A 19,249-nucleotide genomic window follows, 5' to 3' on the forward strand; every position below is an offset into this window, starting at 1 on the left:
TAACTGATATATAAGTGGAAAATAAAAGATAAAGACTACTTTTGAGGAGACAGAGTAAAAACAAAAAATAAAGTAAATATGAGAAATTAGGAACTCGCAGGTCCCATCAAGGAGGTCCAGTATTCATCTAACAGGTGCTCATAAAGAAGGTAAAAACAGGAACAGATAAAGAGGAAAAAAAAAAAAGATTATTTCCATGATCTGAAGGAAGACAGGAGTTCACAGAATGACTGCTGAAGAAAAGATCTATATCTAGACACGTTCTGGTAAAACTTCAGAATTCCATAAAAAAAAATCCTAAAACTTTCTATGTTATCTACACGGAAATAAGTCAGACTGAAATCTGAATGCTGTTAAGGTAATGGATAAATGCTTTTAAGGTTTTCAAGAAAAAAAATTTGAACTTAAGATTTCCATACTCAAATTTATTCAAGAGTGAGGACAAAATAAGGACATTTTCAGACAGCAAACACTTGGAAAGTCTGCCATCCTATACTACAAATTACTTAATGTAGTATTCTGAACCCAATACTGGTGAAGGGCACAATTCAACAAGAAGACATAATTATACTTAATATATATGCACCCAACTTAGGTGCACCCAGATTCATAAAGCAAACCCTACTTGATCTGAACCAAATGATAGATAACAATACTGTAATAGCCAGAGACTTTAACACCCCACTGACAGTACAGGACAGATCCTCCAAACAGAAAATAAACAAAGAAATAATGGACCTAAATAAAATGCTAGAACAAATGGGCATGGCTGACATCTATAGAACATTCTACCCAAAGTCCACAGAATATACATTCTTCTCATCAGCTCACGGGACATTCTCTAAGATTGACCATGTCCTAGGACATAAAGCATGTCTTAAAAAATTCAAAAAAGTAGAAATTATACCATGCATCTTCTCAGATCACAGCGGAATAAAAGTAGTAATGAACCCTAACAGAAATTCTCATTCCTACTCAAAGTCATGGAAGCTAAACAACCTTCTCCTGAATGATTATTTTATAAATGAAGAAATCAAGACAGAAATCAAAAGATTCTTTGAATTAGACGACAAAGGAGACACAACTTATCAAAATCTGTGGGACACAGCTAAAGCAGTCCTGAGAGGAAAATTTATTTCCATAAATGCCCATATCAAAAAGACAGAAAACTTACAAATAGACGACCTAATGAATAGACTCAAAGAGCTGGAGAAAGAAGAACAGAATGACCCCAAACCCAGCACAAGGAGAGAAATTATTGAGATCAAATCAGAACTAAATGAAAAGGACAACAAAAAAACCGTAAGGGAGATTAATAAAACAAAAAGTTGGTTCTTTGAAAAGATAAACAAAATAGACACACCTCTGGCTAGACTAACCAAGAGCAGAAAAGAAAAAACTCTAATAACCTCCATCAGGAACATGAAAGGAGAAATCACGACCGATGCCACAGAGATACATGATATCATCTATGAATTCTACAAAAATCTTTATGCACACAAACTGGAAAATGTGGAGGAAATAGACAAATTTTTAGAAACACACAGCCTTCCCAGACTCAACCTTATGCATTTTATTTAGCTGAAGCCCTGTGTAAGTTCATTACCACTACCTATGACTTTTGTGTGCCCATCCCCTCCACCCCATCTTCCCAACCCCAAACCCCCAGCTCTTTGGGCTTTCTTCTTACATAGAAATATATATAGCCAGGAAAAAGGAATATTTTTCCTGTCCTTAACCAATTTTTTTCTTGAGGGTTCTGCTAGTGTCATTGCTGAGTCTTTCAACACCCGTTGTTCCTGCCCCATAAGATTCTTTTCAGTAGCAGTGGTGTCCTGATGTGTTGCCTCTTAGTTTTACTGATCCCCTGGGAATCACAGTTGTTTCTATTTCAGAGGAGATATTCTCTCCATTTAGTATACATTTTAGTCAACTTTAGACAAACTAGTTTTAAGTGATTAGAACTATAAGATGGCCTTTCTGTTTTTGTGTCTGAGTTAACCATTCCATTAATTCCCTCAGGCAATATAACTAGCCTCCTCCCTTTTTATTCTTAAACAAACTTTGTGTTAGGCTGTGCCTTACAGAAATAAATAAAATAGAGGTTATAGTTAACTAAGACCACGACCTTGCACATAAAACTCTATAGTAAAAGGCAATAAATGAAGGAGAGTGGTGGAGGTGGTAGGAATGTTTCATGTGAGCTGACTGGCAATCAGCAACTGATTTCAGTTCCCTAAGCTGGCATATTCTGTTATGTACTGCTTTTTTCCCTGCTTATAATACTTTAAAAAAATTAGAAGTTCTGATTGTATTGATTTTCACATTACATAAAACAGTAAAAAGGATAAGAAATCACCCAGAAAGCTTATAAAAACAGTATTAGGATTTTTAAAAATAAGATTTAGTTAGAATCACAGTTTATAACTATAGTTATTAAACTTCATGAGATGTGATTTTAAATTATAATATATATACTGTAGTGAACTTACTTGGGCGTTGGTCTACAAAGTTTTACAATTTCAGCAATGGCTTAAAGCTCTTAAAATACAGAAAGAACCAGAAATCACCTATACATAATCAGTTTTTTTGGTAAAACATTATAGAATACATTATATACATTTTTATATAATAAAAAATTTTTAAAGTCAATTTAAGTCAAGCTCTATTTATGAATTATAGTAATGTACTTCTTTTATCCAGCTTCTAGAGGAGTTATTTCAATTAAAAAGTGATAATTTAATCTTATCTCTTCTTTAAGCTATCTTTTAATCTGCCCATCTTAAATGTCACCTCTTCTATAAAACTTTTACAAACCACCCTTTGGTCCCTACACCACTTTCCTCAGTAAAATGAATTACTACCTAGCAACCTGAGCATGTTCATAAAGAATGCCTTCCACATAGAATTAATCAAATTAGTACAATAATCAATAAGATTTTGCTTCACATATTAAGACTTTATTCCTACACATATTATTTCATTTGATCCTCTAAACCCGGAGTCCCCAACCCTCTACCAGTCTGTGGCCTGTTAGGAACTGAGCCACACAGCAGGAGCAGGCAAGCAACGGAAGCTTTATCTATTATTTACAGCTGCTCCCCATTGCTCGCATCACTGCCTGAGCTCTGCCTCCTGTCAGAGCAGCAATGGCATTAGTTACAGGAAAACAAGCTCAGGGCTCCCACTGATTCTGTATTATGGTGAGTTGTATAATTATTTCATTATATATTACAATGTAATAATTATAGAAATAAAGTGCACAATGAATGTAATGTGCTTCAATCATCCCTAAATCATTCTCCCCCCAACCCCCACCCCTGGGTCCATGGAATAATTGTCTTCCATGAAACTGGTCCCTGGTACCAAAAGGGTTGGGGACTGTTGCTCTAAACAATTCTTTGAGATAGTTACTTCTATTTTACAGACAGGCAAATTGAAATACAGAACAGCAGTGTGATCTAAGGTCATAGAGTTTAAATTTTAAAAAAGCCAAGCAAATCAGAAATTGAATCCAAGAAGGAGTGTGGGGAACCTGCAGTCTTAAGGCCACATGTTTCCTGCTAGGTCCTTAAGTGTGGCCTTTTGACTAAATCCAAATTTTACACAACAGACCCTTTTATTAAAAGGGGTGAAGCACAGAAAGGTGCATGCAGTTTTCCTTGCCTCCTTTGGTGCTTAAAAAAGAACAATCTTAAAATCAGAAGGCCGCAGGTTTCCTTCCCACCGCTGATTGGGCCTATTTTCTTGTCTACAGAACGGGAATAATAAATGGTAATTATCTCAAATGACTAGTATATTAAATGGAAATGTATAGAAGACACCAAGTACACTGTCTGGTATATAGACACCACTCAACAAATTAGTTTTATGAGTTTCAATATGAATCTCAAAGATAGAATTCATTTAAAAATAATAATAATCTCAGGAACTATGAAGGAAAGCAGAGTTAAACTGGCCCAAATATAGTTTTTGAGGTGTTATTCTTGCTTTTTCAGCCTTATATGACGTAGCTCTCCATAAGGTATAACATCAACTATTAACTCTGCTGCTCTCACACTGCTCATCTCTAACAGCTCCCATTTGCCTTTTACTGTAAGTAATGGGGAAGGGTAGCTAGAGAAAGACAAACTGATGTCCAATATTTCTCTTAGGAATTGTGTAACTTTTGAGGGATCTTCTGGAGTAATGGAAATGATATATATTTTGATTGGACTGTTGCTACACACGTAATACCTACATCAAAACTCACTGAAATGTACCTATACGATCTGTGTATAAAACTTTGTAGATTAAAAAAAAATTAGGTTTTATAACCCTTGAACAAGTTACTTTCCTTTTCTGCTTTCTCATCTCCAAAAAAAGGAATAAATCCTCTTTTACAGAAAGGAAAGATTATATTAAGTATTAAAGGAAATAAGGTCTGTGAAGTATTAATACTTAGGTTAGTTCCTGCAGTTAGTTGCCAATTCTGAATCCACTAATATTAACCCTAGGCATTTTTCAAATTTACCTGAGTCCTAAAACATTCATCCAAAATAAAAGCTATGTTCTCTCCCTCTCCTTTTTCACACTCTTCCCCAAACTCTTCTGTTTAGGAAAATGTGGCTAAACCTTTGGTTAATGCCTCCCCACCACCACAAAATCATAACAATCTTTTGCCTTCATATTTCTCTTCCTTCATCTAGCCATGGTCAAAATTTTTTACTTTAAATTACTAAAGACTTGGGGGATGGACACACTAGAAGCCCTGATTCAGGTGGGGCAAGGGCAATATACATAACCTAAACATTTGTACCCCCGTAATATGCTGAAATAAACAAATAAATAAATTACTAAAGACTTCTTTACCCACATTGCCCCCAAGCTAATTCACTACAATTCATTACTCAGGAGCCTCATGCTCCAATGAAAGAAAACAAGAAAGTAAGCAGCTGTCAGAGATTAGAGTTGTGATAATTGTTTAAAGTTCTGAAAGATATGCATCAATTTTGCAATATCCTCTTGCCAACCTCTAAACATCAAAAATAATCCCCCAAACATCCCAACTACCCCTTAATAACCCATCAAGAACCTGCCATCCACCAATTTATTTAAAAATGTATGTAATTTATTTCCTGTATTAGACACAAACATGTCTCATTACAGTTAAGACTAATTAATTCCATACATTGAAAATACAATTGTGTTAAAGTAACAGTTCCTTTTACCAGTGTTCAAATCACTTTTTTTTCCATTTTATTTTTATGGTGAGGTATGATATGTTGCCCAGGCAGGTCTTGAACTCCTGGGCTCAAGGGATCCTCCCACCTCAGCCTCCTGAGTACCTGGGATTACAGTCAAATCACTTTTAAAAGCGTCTTAAGCAATGCTCTTTGTTCTAGAATTCCAGGACACTGGAACAATTTCACATTTGTCTAGCATTTACTGAACAAACATTTATTAAATACCTAAATAGGTCAGGCACCGGTGAAACAAAGATTATGAAGATAAGGTCAGAGAGGCAAATACCTAACTAAAGCAGATAAACTAGAAATGCTATTAATAAAATAATATCCTTTTCTTACAAATGTGAAGGATCTAGAAAAAGGAGTGAGGGCAGTTCCAGTTCTTCCAACTCTCCAGTATTGTTTCCAGACCTCTTTTCTACACTACCAAAACTGTTTGGCAACTGCATGAGTCAAATATTATACACTCTTCCCACTTGCTATCATGTACCCACCTCTTCCATTTAGGCTCCTTATTGAGGACTCCAGCACTTGTCTCCCTCCATAGCCTTCTTCACAATTCCTATCACCACCTTGGATGAAAAAGTCTATGGACTTTCAACCTGCCAGCATGGAAGTTCTTTGACCTTCCTGAATGATCTCTCCCACTTAACATTTTAGCAATCTTCTCCAAATGAACTTAATTCCTTGAATAGCTTAACCAACTCCGAAAATAAACCTCGGTATATCTTTTTATAACAGAACTAACTTATTCCTATTCTGTCATCAATTTAATCCCCCGATATCTCATTACCAATACTTCTTTGACCCCTTCCCATTTTTCTTAAGTCATTATCCCCATTACGGCTTCACTTCCGTCCTTATCAAGTCCAAAGCCCAAATGCATCACGTCAAGCACTGTAGAGCAAGCGTGCTTAACATTTCACTCCTTTGTTCTTTTACCACAACCATTTTGTAAGCCCTCCACTCTCCCACCATCAACCTAACTACTCACTATCTGCTTGAGTTGAGCACTGGTGTAGACAATTTTAAAAAGCAGACTAGCCGCTTCGTAAGTGCATGCTTTTATTAAACGTGTACTTCTGTTTTTTACCTAACTGCTGTCAAATGCGCTTGTTTCAAAATAAAAGTCTTACCACATAATGAAATAATTAGCTATATATTTATACCTAAAAACACTGTAGCAAGTGCTTTCAGACTACTCTCTACAACTGCACTTTCTAATATGGTAGTCACTAGGCACATGTGCCTATTTAATTTAAATTAAATTAGAAATTCAATTCCTCAGCTGTACTAGACTCATTTTTAAGTGTTCAATAGACATAAGTAGCTAGTGGCTAGTGTATTAGAAAGTGGAGGTTACAGAACATTTCCACCATTGCATAAAGCTTTACTAAACAGTGCTACTCTACATGTTCTGTGACAGGACTGCTTAGCCACTATTTCAGTTCTCATAACCTATAATTTCCCACCAACCCCACCTATCACCATCCTGATGGCTTCACGAATCTTGCAGGCTGTAGCACTTAACATGCTCTAAGTTCATGTACCCTAAGTGGCAATAAGGACAGAAAGGAGTTAGCTGTCCCTAATCATTTGCATCCTAACCCACTTCCAATCACGGAGACTCCTTTCTCTCCCAGTATTGTCATTAAAGGAAGACACTGCATCAGAGAAGAGTTAGGGAAAGAGAAATATACTTAGTAAATGCCTTTCAGATTTTACCACCTGGGAAAGACAAAACTCTTATCATTATACAAATACGTGTCTCACATATCACTAGACTAGACCACGACAGAAGCTGGAAGTAAAAAAGAAAAAATCTACCAAACTCAGGCTTATTTTAATGCAATCATCAATAATACTATTTCATTTAAAAAAATACCTAGTAAAAATGCTAAATAGGACAGGATGCTGGGGCAAAAGACATAAACTAGCACTGCCTTAGGCAAAAGCAGGTTATACCATCATCCTTGAGAAAGATAAGAAGAGAAGAGTGTGATTTTTTGGACCTCTAACTTGTAAAAGTTTTAGGAAAAAAACTGACAAAACAGTATGCCTTAGGGTAAAGGGCAGTAGAGAGCTATACTTCTATTATCATTACATCTTGCATGTCCATAGCCATTAAAATGGCTTAATTCTCCTTAAAAACATTTTTACCATGTAGCTGCTTAGCTTACAAGAAAAAAAAGAAAGAAAGAAAAAAAAATTGAAAGGAAGGAAGGAAAAGAAGGAAAGAAATGAAGCAAAATGATTCTTAGAGAGCAATGTGTTAGGATACTCCTGGATTTTAATCAGTTTCTTCTGAAATGTTCTAACACATGGCCAAACTAAACTTAATAAAAGGAGATTATTGCCATTCAATTATCAGCCTTATCCCTTTCACAAAGAAATGCTTTGCAAAATAAATTTCACAGGAACACTTTAAGAACATGAATGCCATCTCAGTTCTTCTGAAGATGAGCTAATAATTCGAAGATTCCTGTGACTAGCAACAATCAGTAACTATTAACACTTACGAATACGGAGAGCACAAGTATTTATCAAACAGCTGCTATGCCCTGGATCAGTACTTTGCAGCAGTAAGAAATGAAGTCAGATATAAAAATATTAATGATAAAAACTTAGGCATATTAAATGGTAGAAAGGGAAAATTGTGGGCTTATCTGAAGTTAAGAGTCCACATGTGTGCTTTATTGTAATAGAAGAAGTCAACAACTAATTATTATCGCCAAAAGGTAGAGGAATGGCACTTCCGAAAATATGATTCTAAAGTAATCTACATTCATTAAGGAAAGAGAAGAGAGTAAAACTATTAATAAGATCCTATGAAAAGGATAGATGGGCAGAAATATTTTTTGTATCCTTGGTTTTCACTATGCAATTCAATAATGAAAAATAAAGATTAGCAAGACTTCCTTCTGTAAAATTTATGAAAAAACTCCACAAATAACAATAAATTAAATATAAAATAACATACACCATGCTGTAGGCACATGGTAAAATTTATTTTCTCAACTTAAGCTCTGCTATATAGATAGTGTTTTGCTTCTTTAAGGGTAGCAAAGCCTCACAGAATATTGAATGAACACAACCCACAATCTGGGTAGACAGTCAAGTAAGAACAAGTGCATTCCAGCATTGTGTAATTAGAGCTTTGGGCCAATGTTGCAGACTCATTCAATAAAATAAAGAAGCCTACAAAACTTTTTACCAGCTTGCAAAATCTTTAAACTTTCCCCATGTTTAGCAAATTAGAAATGCACCATTTGCCAGAAAGTCAGTAAACTACACTATGAAGCTATAATTTTCATGACAGTCTCATTTTCCTTAAATTATACTTAAATTTGTTTCATATTCTACATCTTGCCAACTGGCAAGGCAACCAGAATCATCTGATAGGCTTTAGGAAAATACACAAGTCTCTATTCCATTTTCCCTTAGTGTACACAAAGGAGAGGTCTCTGGGCAGGAGTATGGAAAGGAATCGTGTTTCTTTTGACGATACCCACCAGAATGGCTAAATAAATGAGACACAATATCAAGCAAATGTTGCAGAGTATGTGGGACAACTAGAACTCTCATTCACTACTGATGAAACTGAACTGGTACAACCACCTTAGAGACTGAACAAAAGCACACACATGACCCAACAATTATACAAGGTAAATTCCTTAGACAAATGTATATATGTGGACCAAAAGACACATACAGGAATACAAGAATATTCTATAGGCACCCTATGTATTATGGCCCCAAACTGGACACAACCTAGGTGTTCATTGACAGTAAAACAAATTATGATATATACAATCATACAATGAAATACTATAAAGCAATGAAAATGAATAAGCTACTGCTACACACAATATGGTTGAATCACATAAATATATATGTTTAGGGTAAGAAGCCAGACATAAGACTGCAGGTGCTGTATATCGATATGTGTATGTCTTTAAATGTATGTTATACTTCAAAAGTTTACTCAAAATAAAAATGCAAACAAATGTTTAACAAATGAATAAGCAGCCTTGATGCTTTAGGTTCATAATAAAATCCTGCTCCTTATGTCATATCCCACCCTAAAATTGGGACAGGACACTTTCAAATCTTCCTGCATGCTAAGTTATTTTTATATTAAAACAAGTCTATATTAAGGAAACAATGCAAAAGTCAAATCCTTTTTAAGAGAAACCACTAACTTGAAAAGAATTTTAATACCAAAGCTCTTCCCATCTACCACCACCCTGACCACACTCTGATCTTCACCTCCCTTTCATCCCCTAAGAGTTCACTCTTCTCTGCCATTTATTCAGTAGAAACACTGACTGAGCTGAGCAGGGTAGTTATGAGGATTAAAACAAAAAGAGCATAAAGTCCTCAGCACCATATCTAAGCACTCATGACTAGACACTTAATAAATCCTAAATAGTGAGTTCTTCCAGGTCAAAGACTATTTCCAATTCATCACTGTAAACACGGAACCTGGCATTTAATAGTTGGTGAATAACTATTTCTGAAGTAAATGAATGATGTGAACCCAAAATTGAAAAAACAAAACAGTGAAAACAAGGCAAAAGTAATATTAAGAAGTTCAAAGAAATTTCTTAATCTATTTTTGTTATCAGGGTAGATGACAAGATTTCAAATCTCAAGATGAACAAAATCATGTGCATACAAACACCATTAAAAATTATCTCAGTATTACCTTACCTCTATATACTGCACAATGCAGAAGCAGTATGTTTTAACTGAAATTAAAACATGGGTCTGTAACATTAAAACCCTTTAAAAATGTTTGAGTGAGTCCCTTATGAGGTTGACAGGAATCACAAGTACATCACAGTTATTTCCAAGATAACCTTTACAGCACATCAATATTCTGACTAAATATATCAACAGAGAAGAAAGGAAAGCAGATTTCAGCTGAGCCTTTATACAGCATTATTTTTATGAAAATAAAAAATGTAATTTACATGTCAAAATTGACTGCAATCTCACATTAGTTTTAAAAGACAAATCAATAAAATACTTTGATCTTTACTGTGTGTACATAATATTAATGAACCAACTGATAAGGCCCTTTTCTCTTCCCTTTTAAGCAACCATCTACTTATGTATCTTAGATCAGAAACAGCATCATTGGTTTTTTTAGTGGTTTTTTTTTTTTTTTTTGTGGTTTTTTTTTTTGTAGAGACGGGGGTCTCCCTACATTGCCCAGGCTGGCCTAGAACTTGTGGCCTCAAGCAATCCTCCGACCTCAGACTCCCAAAGTGCTGGGATTATAGGTGTGATCTACCACACCTGGCCAGCATCACTGTTTTTATTATAATTAACAAAATTATACATAAAGCATAACTCGTTTAGTTCTCACGACAACCAAAAGGTGGTACCACTAACATTTCCATTTGCATTTTACAGAGGAGAAAACTGAGACTTTAAGTAACTTGCCTGAAGTCACAAAACTACTAAATGGCAGGGTGACTGTATGATCTTAACCTCTATGCTATGCAGCCTGGAGAGCTCTAAAGGAGAACTAAATTTGTCTTGACTTCACTTCATGTTGGGAGTTTGGCTGTTTTCAGGACCTTGAGTGATAACCATGAAATGGGGTAGAACTAATTCCACCTTTCACTAATTCTAAGACACCTATTTTTGTCATATTTTAACATCTCTGAAATTGATAGCATCTTACAATTATAATCCACAGTGGACTGTTTTCCATGAAACCTGTCCTTGGTGCCAAAAAGGTTGGGGACTGCTGCTGTACAATACCAAGCGTGAATCATAATGTAAACCGTGGACCCTGGGTGATAATGATTTGTCAATATAGATTGATCAGTTTTAATAATGCACTGCTCTGGTGAAGGATGGTGATAATGGGGGAGGCCGTGTATGTACGTGTGCAGAGGGCAAATTGGAAATCTTTGTGCCTTCTGTTCAACATCGCCATCATCTAAAATGGTTCTAAAAAATAAAGTCTATTAAAAAAAATCACCTAATTACTTGAAGGGAGGGTCCAGAGGAGAGGTAAAAGACAAATGTATTTTATACAAGAAAAAACTGTTAAATTTGCTTCAGAAAACATACCCAGACAGGAAACAACGGTATTTTCTTTGCTAACAAATCTCAAATATTTTACAAGTATGATACTATTTTTTAGGTACACTACAACCTTTCAGATCTGCATTAGCTATTAAGAATATAAAACACCTCTTTTTGTTTTTGTTATCCCTAATCATTTTTATTCCTATATATAATATAGGATGAAAGCAAACACAACAATCCCAAAGAAGTGTGTGTGGGAGTATTTTCAAAGATATTTGTAATGTACAGATGAATTTTTCCATCATACTTTCAGTTCAGGTATATATACACTCTATTCCAACCATTGTTTGAGGTAATGCAATTTTTTTTTTTTTTTTTTTTTTTTGAGACAGAGTCTCACTCTGTTGCCCGGGCTAGAGTGCCGTGGCATCAGCCTAGCTCACAGCAACCTCAAACTCCTGGGCTCGAGCAATCCTACCGCCTCAGCCTCCTGAGTAGCTGGGACTACAGGCATGTGCCACCATGCCCGGCTAATTTTTTTCTATATAGTTTTAGTTGTCCAGCTAATTTCCTTCTATTTTTAGTAGAGACGGGGGTCTCCCTCTTGCTCAGGCTGGTCTCGAACTCCTGAGCTCAAAGGATCCACATGCCTTGGCCTCCCAGAGTGTTATGATTATAGGCGTGAGCCACTGCGCCCGGCCAGGTAATGCAATTTTCTATTTGAAAATAAAAAATATTTTAACCTACTTGTTTTTACCTATGTAAAGTTTAGTCTCACAAAGTTGTATTACACAATATAATGTTAACGATATTCTGTCTTCCTTTAGAACATATAGGCAGGTCTAAAGAATATCAGACAGAAGCTATAGTTATGTTCAATATACAGATAAAAGGCCTATAAAGGTATGCCTGTTAAGAATCATAATACATAAAAAGTGTAACAGTTATTACACAAGTATTCAGTAAGACCTACAAAACTTAAAACCAGGGAGAAAGCAAGAGCAGAAGATACTGAAGCCAGTAATAACTAGTAAAAAGAAATTTTAAAAGTTATAATTTTCTTAACATAAAATTTAAAGACCACCTTAGCAGATCAGAGTAACAAAATATTTCTATAATAACTCAAGAAGGTATTTCAAAAGCAAGTTTTGGTAGAACCCACCCCCTTTTATTTGAAAGCAGAAGTCTTCTAGAACTTTTCATTTACTGTGTTTTTAAAACACATTTTAACATCATATTCCCTTCTATCTCACTATTTTCTATGAGACTTTAATCTTGCTAAGTAAGGTTTTGCCAACTACAGTATTCTTCAAAAAGTAATCGCTATAGGTGAATTGTGTTCTACTCATGGTCTAAGATAAAAGTCCAGGGACTTGTAAACTCTTTGATGTAATACAACTATTTAAAATAACATTTACAATATCAAAGGGCTGTTCTCATTCTGCTGAACCCAAAAGCACTATCCCTGACCATACAACTGAGGTTTAGGAGTAAACCTTCACCAATCCTTAGCAAGGCCTTCATTTTCAACTCCCTAAATTTGAGAAAAAATTGCCCGTACAAAATTTTTTCCATAATAAATCAGTAAAATATAACTGTGAAATATTTAACATATGCTATCAGTTATTGCATGATTCTATACGTACAGGCTTAATATATAAAATATAAGGCTAGCTAGCAAAACTAAAACACCATCTTGGATAATAAATACTAAAACAAAGATAAGCTTTCATTTTTGAAGACATTAAAAATCTACCTCCACATTTGGTGACTTACAAAGATGGTGATAATATTAATCAAAACAAACAAAAAGATGCAAGGTCAAGTTAGAAACCTTTGAACAGCATGGCTAACATCTCTAACTTACCACCCATGTGCTCTAGCCACAGTCCCTGCCTTTGCAGGCTTTCAAAATACTTAAAGTATCATTCTTTAAACCCCCTACCACTGCCTCACCTTCTCCACCTATTTTTAACTTGCCTTTCAGAAACACTCTGTCCTAGTGTCATTTTCCTTAGAAAGCCCTACCTGATGCTCCTTCTCTGTGCTTCCAAGGCAACCTAAATAAACACTATGAGAGCATTAATCATACTAGAATAACAAATATTTAATTGTCTATGCTCTAATCTCTAAGTTCTAATCACATCTCTAAAAGTCTGGTAGTATTCAGTGCCTGATAAATAATATTTAAAACCTATACCCTGAATGAATGAGCTGTGGGAAAAAAAGTTTAAGATACTTATAGAACAGCCAGATGGTGATAAATAGAAACATGGATCTGAGCTCAGGAAGGAAGATATGGCTCGTGCTATAGATATAATGATTTTATTCTAAATTTAGGATTGTAGCTTTGGCAGATTAAAACAAAATTCATCATCAAATAGTTTATGGGTGGACTACCAAGAAATATTAAATTTTCTACATGTTGCTAAATCCAATGTGCACTTTTTAGTTCTCCACTTAAATATTAATAATTTCTCAGCTGCATTCAAAACAGCCAACTGGCCACTCCTCACTTTTTCAAACAGTCTATTGCCTAGGCTTCAGCGATACCAATGAAGTTTCTTCCAACCTCTCACTACTCCTTCTCAGATTCTTTTGCTCCATTGTTTTTTCCTAATGTTTAAATGTTGAAGATTCGCAGGGCTTAATTTTAAGACCCCATCTTTTCTCTGTATACTCTCTTCTTAGACAAGCTCATCCCAAACCCCAAGACATCAATTATAAACTCTTATGCTATTTCCAAATTTATCTTCAGACCAAACCTCTTTGCTAAGCTTACCTATATATCGAATTCCTACTAAACATCTCTACTTGCATGTCTCACTCTCAAGTTTAGTAAGTCTCAGCTGAATTACGATCAATACCTCCCCTTGTTTGAAACTACCAAACAAAAAACTACTCCTCCCCACTACCTTAGGCACAAGAACTACTAGCCCTGGAAATCAGCTGCCTTTTCTCCCTAGGCTCCCAAATCTTATCCATCCCGAAATCCTATCAGTTTTACCTTGCAAATATTTGTCAAATCAGGCTACATTATCATTACCACTCTGAACCAAAATTCTACAATCTCTTACCTAAATTACTATAATAGCTGAACTTGATTCTACTCAAAGTGTGGTCTGTGAACTAATATTGGTTCACAAACCTCTGCTATTGGTCTAAGATGAGGTAAATACAAAAACTGACAGGAAGCATTTATTAATAGAAACTTTTAGAGCAACTTGACACTGCCACAGCATCCATTTTATTGTGAGTTACTAAAGTGTCAGCATGAATAGAAAATTAAAAAAAAAAACTGGTCCTTCAGCACAGGTAAGACTGAGAAGCACTGGCCTAACCAACTAGTCTCCCTGCATTTACACTTGCCTCCCTCCAATGTGTTCTCGACAGAGCAGCCAAGTGATAAGTGATGTTTTTAAAGCAAAAATCTGAGTAACTTATCCAGCTGTTTTAACATTGTCTGGTGGCTTCCTATTGCTCTTAGGATTAAGTACAAAATGCTTAGGTTACAATATGCTCTAGTCTATTTCCCATCAACCAACCTCATGCGTTAAGGTACAGTAAGGACTGTATCTTATAGTTCTAGAAAGTTGAAATCACCAACATCAGTTGGGTAACTACAGTTTATCTTTTAGGTTTCAGCCTAAAACACATTTCTTCAGAGAAGCATTCCTTGATAGATTAGTGGGCTTTCATTGTTTACAATAATTTTCCTTTGTAGTAATTATCATAACTAATTATTATTTTTACAATTTTTTGTTTAGTTTTCTTTATTCCCCAGACTTTTACCTCTGTGAATACAAGTACTCTTTTTCCATTAGTATATGTCACCAGAGCCTAGCACAGTGCCTGGTACAGATGAATTATTCAATAAACTTTTGCTAAGTGAGCAAATCCAAGTCAGGAAACAAAACAGTGAGCAGTACCACCAAATGCAAATACCTTCCACATCTAGTCATATATAAGGCTTGAAATAAGACTGTGGACCAAGTGCTTTACAAAAGTTAATTTCCTTATGTCCTTTTACTAAACAACCTAAAAAAAGGGAAAACCCACTGCTGAGCTTAAATATTTTAAAATACATAAATAAATAAATAAATAAATAAAAAACATTTTCAGAAGATGAAGAATCTTATCTAAAGTAATCAACAAGGAAGTGGAAAGTCTGAGATAATGACTACAAAGACTCTAAAACTACATTGCTTGGCTACAATACTTGTAAATGTGTAACTCTGTGGAAGTTTAGTCCATTTCTCAGGTTCCTCATTTGTAAAATGGAGACAATAAAATAATAAAACTTTTTTTAATAGTTACAATACAGTGTAAATAATATATATAAATGGTCAGTGCCAAACTAGTATATAAATTACAAAAAAGCAGAGACTGCATTATTATTCTGATAAACCTTTTCTCAACTAGGGCTCTGCAGGAATTAAGCCCTACAAAAACTGATTTGAGTGACTACTTCCTCAGTTCCATCAAGAATGGTACATAGCTAGTACCATTCTAAGTACATAGGTGATGAGGCAAGTCATCACATACCTTAGATGCCTTCGAGCATTAGGGCTTGATTTTCACTGGAACCATGGTTAAGAAGGGCCACTCTCATGTACCCCCAATACCTGGCATGTGGTAGGTGCTCATTAAATATTTTTGGAAATAATACATATTTACAAAACCGAAGGAATAGTGCTAATCACAGAGTAGATGCTAAATGTCAATTTTATTCTACCCCTCCAAAGTTCTTATAAGCTTTAAAAGTCTGATTCTAGAGGAGTCATTTTTCTTCTACCCTCATTGCCTATACTATTCAAGGCCAAAAATGCAGAATATAGACACTAGGAAAGCCAAGAAACAAAGAAACCAATGTTGGAATGAACTATGTGGAAGCAGTAAGAGGTGGAAGATAGGTATAATCTGGATAAGCAGGAGAAAGAGCAAAGGTCATTCTAGGTCAGGGAACAGCATTAGCAAAGGCAGTGTCACCCAAAGTATGGAACATGCTACACTGGTGGCACAAAAATGATTTTAAGCTAGAGATGGGAAAATATTTTTATTTTGACAGATACATATCTAAATGTACATATTACTACATGTAATTGGGACAACAAACAATGATTTCAAATTTATACTCTTTGTAACAATACTGAGGTAACACCTATTTAGGTTTTTTAAAGTGAGTCATTTAAAAACATATCAAGTTTCAAAACGAGCAATCTCTATTGAAAAAAATAAAAATGTATTAAGTAAATACTAGTACCAAGAGGTAAGCAAATACGGCAAAAGCTGTCACGGTTTTTAAAAAGTGTACAAAATTTGGCAAAGGCAAAAATTCACCCAGGAAAGGCATGTGAATATGAATGAACATAACAGATTAAGAGAAAAAGCCACCAATCTTCTGAATGAAGCCAAAGCCCTATCTTGAGTAATTAAAGATAAAGGTCAAATGGATATAAAGAATACCACCAGTTTTGAGTATTTAATGTGCAGTACTAAAACTCTTATTTGTAAAGCCCTCATTTTCCATTATGATGAAACTATTACAGACAATACTTCAAATTCATTTATTCTCAAAACAAAGATAAAATTTTATAAGTCCTAAAATCGATATCTGAAATTAAGGACTGACTTATCTGTAGCTTGGTAACTTACTTGAAAATAATAAGTTAAAACCCTGCCTTTTTCAAGTCAGAAGGAATTAATTTATACAATAAGAAAATACAAATCCTATTTACATCAGACAGGATGTTAAGTGAAGAAGAGGAAGAAGGCAGCTTTCCATTCCCACTTCCCTCTCTCAGAATTAACCTTTCAATAGCCAAAAGAAAGCAAAGAAGTGATGATAAAGAAAGAATTTATCAAACTCTTATCATGTGCCCCTGTTCTGAATATCTGTGCAATCACCACCACCATATGAGGTTTATCACTATCCCCATTTTGCAGCTGTCAGAATACTGGGGCCCCAGAGGTTAAATAACTTGCCCAAAGCCAGAGCTGGTAGGTGGCAGGGCAAGGGTTTAGACCCTGGCAGGGCTGTTAACCACTAGGCAACATTTCTCTCAAGAATGATGGAATGAGATTTTGAAATATTCCACCAGTCCCATTATGGCAGGAGAGATGTTATTTTCCAAGGCATGAACCTTTCACTACTTCAGTTTCCAGTCCAAGAAACAGTGGATTCAATTGTAAGGAAGAAGTGGGAAGAGGAGTTACTATAATGGGTCAAACTAGGCCCGGGATTATTCAAATACAGACAAAGCACCACAAGCCTGGAAAGGATGACTAAATGACAGTGTGCAGTTAGGGAAGAGAAAGAAGGGAAAAGTTAGGGTAAGCAGAAGACAAATCTTATTTCTACTGGGCTCTATGATTGCTTTGAGGGAGAAAATCCTACCATTCCTTTTCCTTTATGTGAGTCAGTATACAGATACACTCAAGAAGAGAAAGATTAAGAAAAAGGGTAGCAGCAGGAGATAAAAGAGGGACGTTTCAAGACTTGGATTTTGAACCGCAAGGTTAGCTTAATGTGCCCTGGTAAATGTGAGCGAGAATTTATGAGAAGCCAAGTGTGAGCTTGGAAGTAGAGAGGCTGAGGGCATGCCCACTGGGGCGGAGGTACTGGGTGGTCTGGAGAGCTGAGAACTCACCCTAAAATGGTCTAACAGAGACGACGGTTTCCAGTGTCTGTATTTGGGATGAGGAGGTATGGACGTGGACGCTGGTGGGGGGTGAGGGAGAAGGCAGTTTCTTGCTTTGGGCAGAACTCACGGTGGGTAAGAAAAGAACGCGTAAAGGGGTAGGCGTGGAGGTGTACAGGTATAAAGGGGTTAGGAACCCGGCAAGAGCAAAAGCAGGGGCTGGGCCCGCGGAGAAAACTCAGGGGGATCCTGGTGGGCGGAGGCTAGGGAATCACGGAGGGATGGGGGGCATCCCCAGGGGAAGTGGAGACGCTGCGGGAGGGAAGGGCGGTCCGGGGGGCGGAGGATGAGACTGGAGAGCGGGGGCGGGGAGGCAGCCCCCGAGAAGGCCGAAGGCGCGCCTCAGGAGCCGGACTCCGGGACCCGGAGGGAAGAGGGTGCATGAGGGGGAAGGAGGAGGCTGCCCGGCCCCGAGCCGGGGGAGGGGACTGCAAGCCACCAGGGCTGCAACTGGGACCCCCGGGGGGGAGGAGCACCTACCCGGACGTTCGGAGCGGCAGCTGGCAGTCCGGGCGGCGGCTCCTCAGCTGCTGAGGCGGCGGCCCCGGGAGCCCGAGGCTGTGGCGGCGGGGGTGATGGCGGCGAGTCCCTGTGGCGGCCGCCTCCGCCGAACCGCATCCCTCCTCCCCGGCCCGCCCTCCTTCCCTATCTCTCGCTCCTAAACTTCTTCCCCGGGATAAACAAACCCGCCGTCAGGGGCGGCCACCTCCACCGCTCCCGCCCCCGCGCAGCCCCCCACCCCCCCGCCCCGGGCCCGTCCGGGCTCCGGGTTCCGAGTTACGACTCCAGCCCCAGCCCAACCCGCTAGGGCGCGTGCGCGCAGCGGCGGCTCGCGAGGCTCTCCCTCCCTCCAGCGCCGGGCACTTCCGGGCGGGCCCGGATCCGCCGCCGCCGCCGCTGCCAGGCACTGGGCTCTCGGCGGTGCAGGCTGCGCCGCCCGGGCCGGTGGGGTGAGGGGCGCGAAGTGGCCTTGCTTTGCCGGGCCCTTATTTAGCCAAGCATAAAACTTTTCTTGCCCAGTGATACTTCCTGACTGATGTAATACACGAAGAGGGTGCAAAAGGCGACCACCATTTCTGTGCACGATTTCTTGGGGCCGTACCAGCCTAGAAAGCCAAGATACAAGTTTCGCTTAGCTCCTGTTGCGAGCCCAGAACTGTGAGGACTGCTGAGACACAGCTAGCAGTGTACTGACTCCAACCAGAAATGGAGAACAGTCCTGGTAGACAGGCGAAGGGCCACAGTGGGACGGTTTTCTGCTGGAGATGAACC

General features: G+C 37.6%; 1 protein-coding gene across 1 annotated transcript in view; it reads right to left on the bottom strand.

Moving 5' to 3' along the window:
* Nucleotides 1–18,792, bottom strand: part of SPOPL (speckle type BTB/POZ protein like) — a 57,637-nt gene extending 38,845 nt beyond the window's left edge. Inside the window, exon 1 of the mRNA XM_069473097.1 lies at nucleotides 18,458–18,792. The gene's annotated coding sequence lies outside the window, so the exon portion shown is untranslated. The remainder of the gene's footprint in view (nucleotides 1–18,457) is intronic.
* Nucleotides 18,793–19,249: the final 457 nt, after the last annotated feature.

Source organism: Eulemur rufifrons, chromosome 1 (assembly GCF_041146395.1).
Source record: "Eulemur rufifrons isolate Redbay chromosome 1, OSU_ERuf_1, whole genome shotgun sequence".
Classification (NCBI taxonomy): Eukaryota; Metazoa; Chordata; class Mammalia; order Primates; family Lemuridae; genus Eulemur; species Eulemur rufifrons.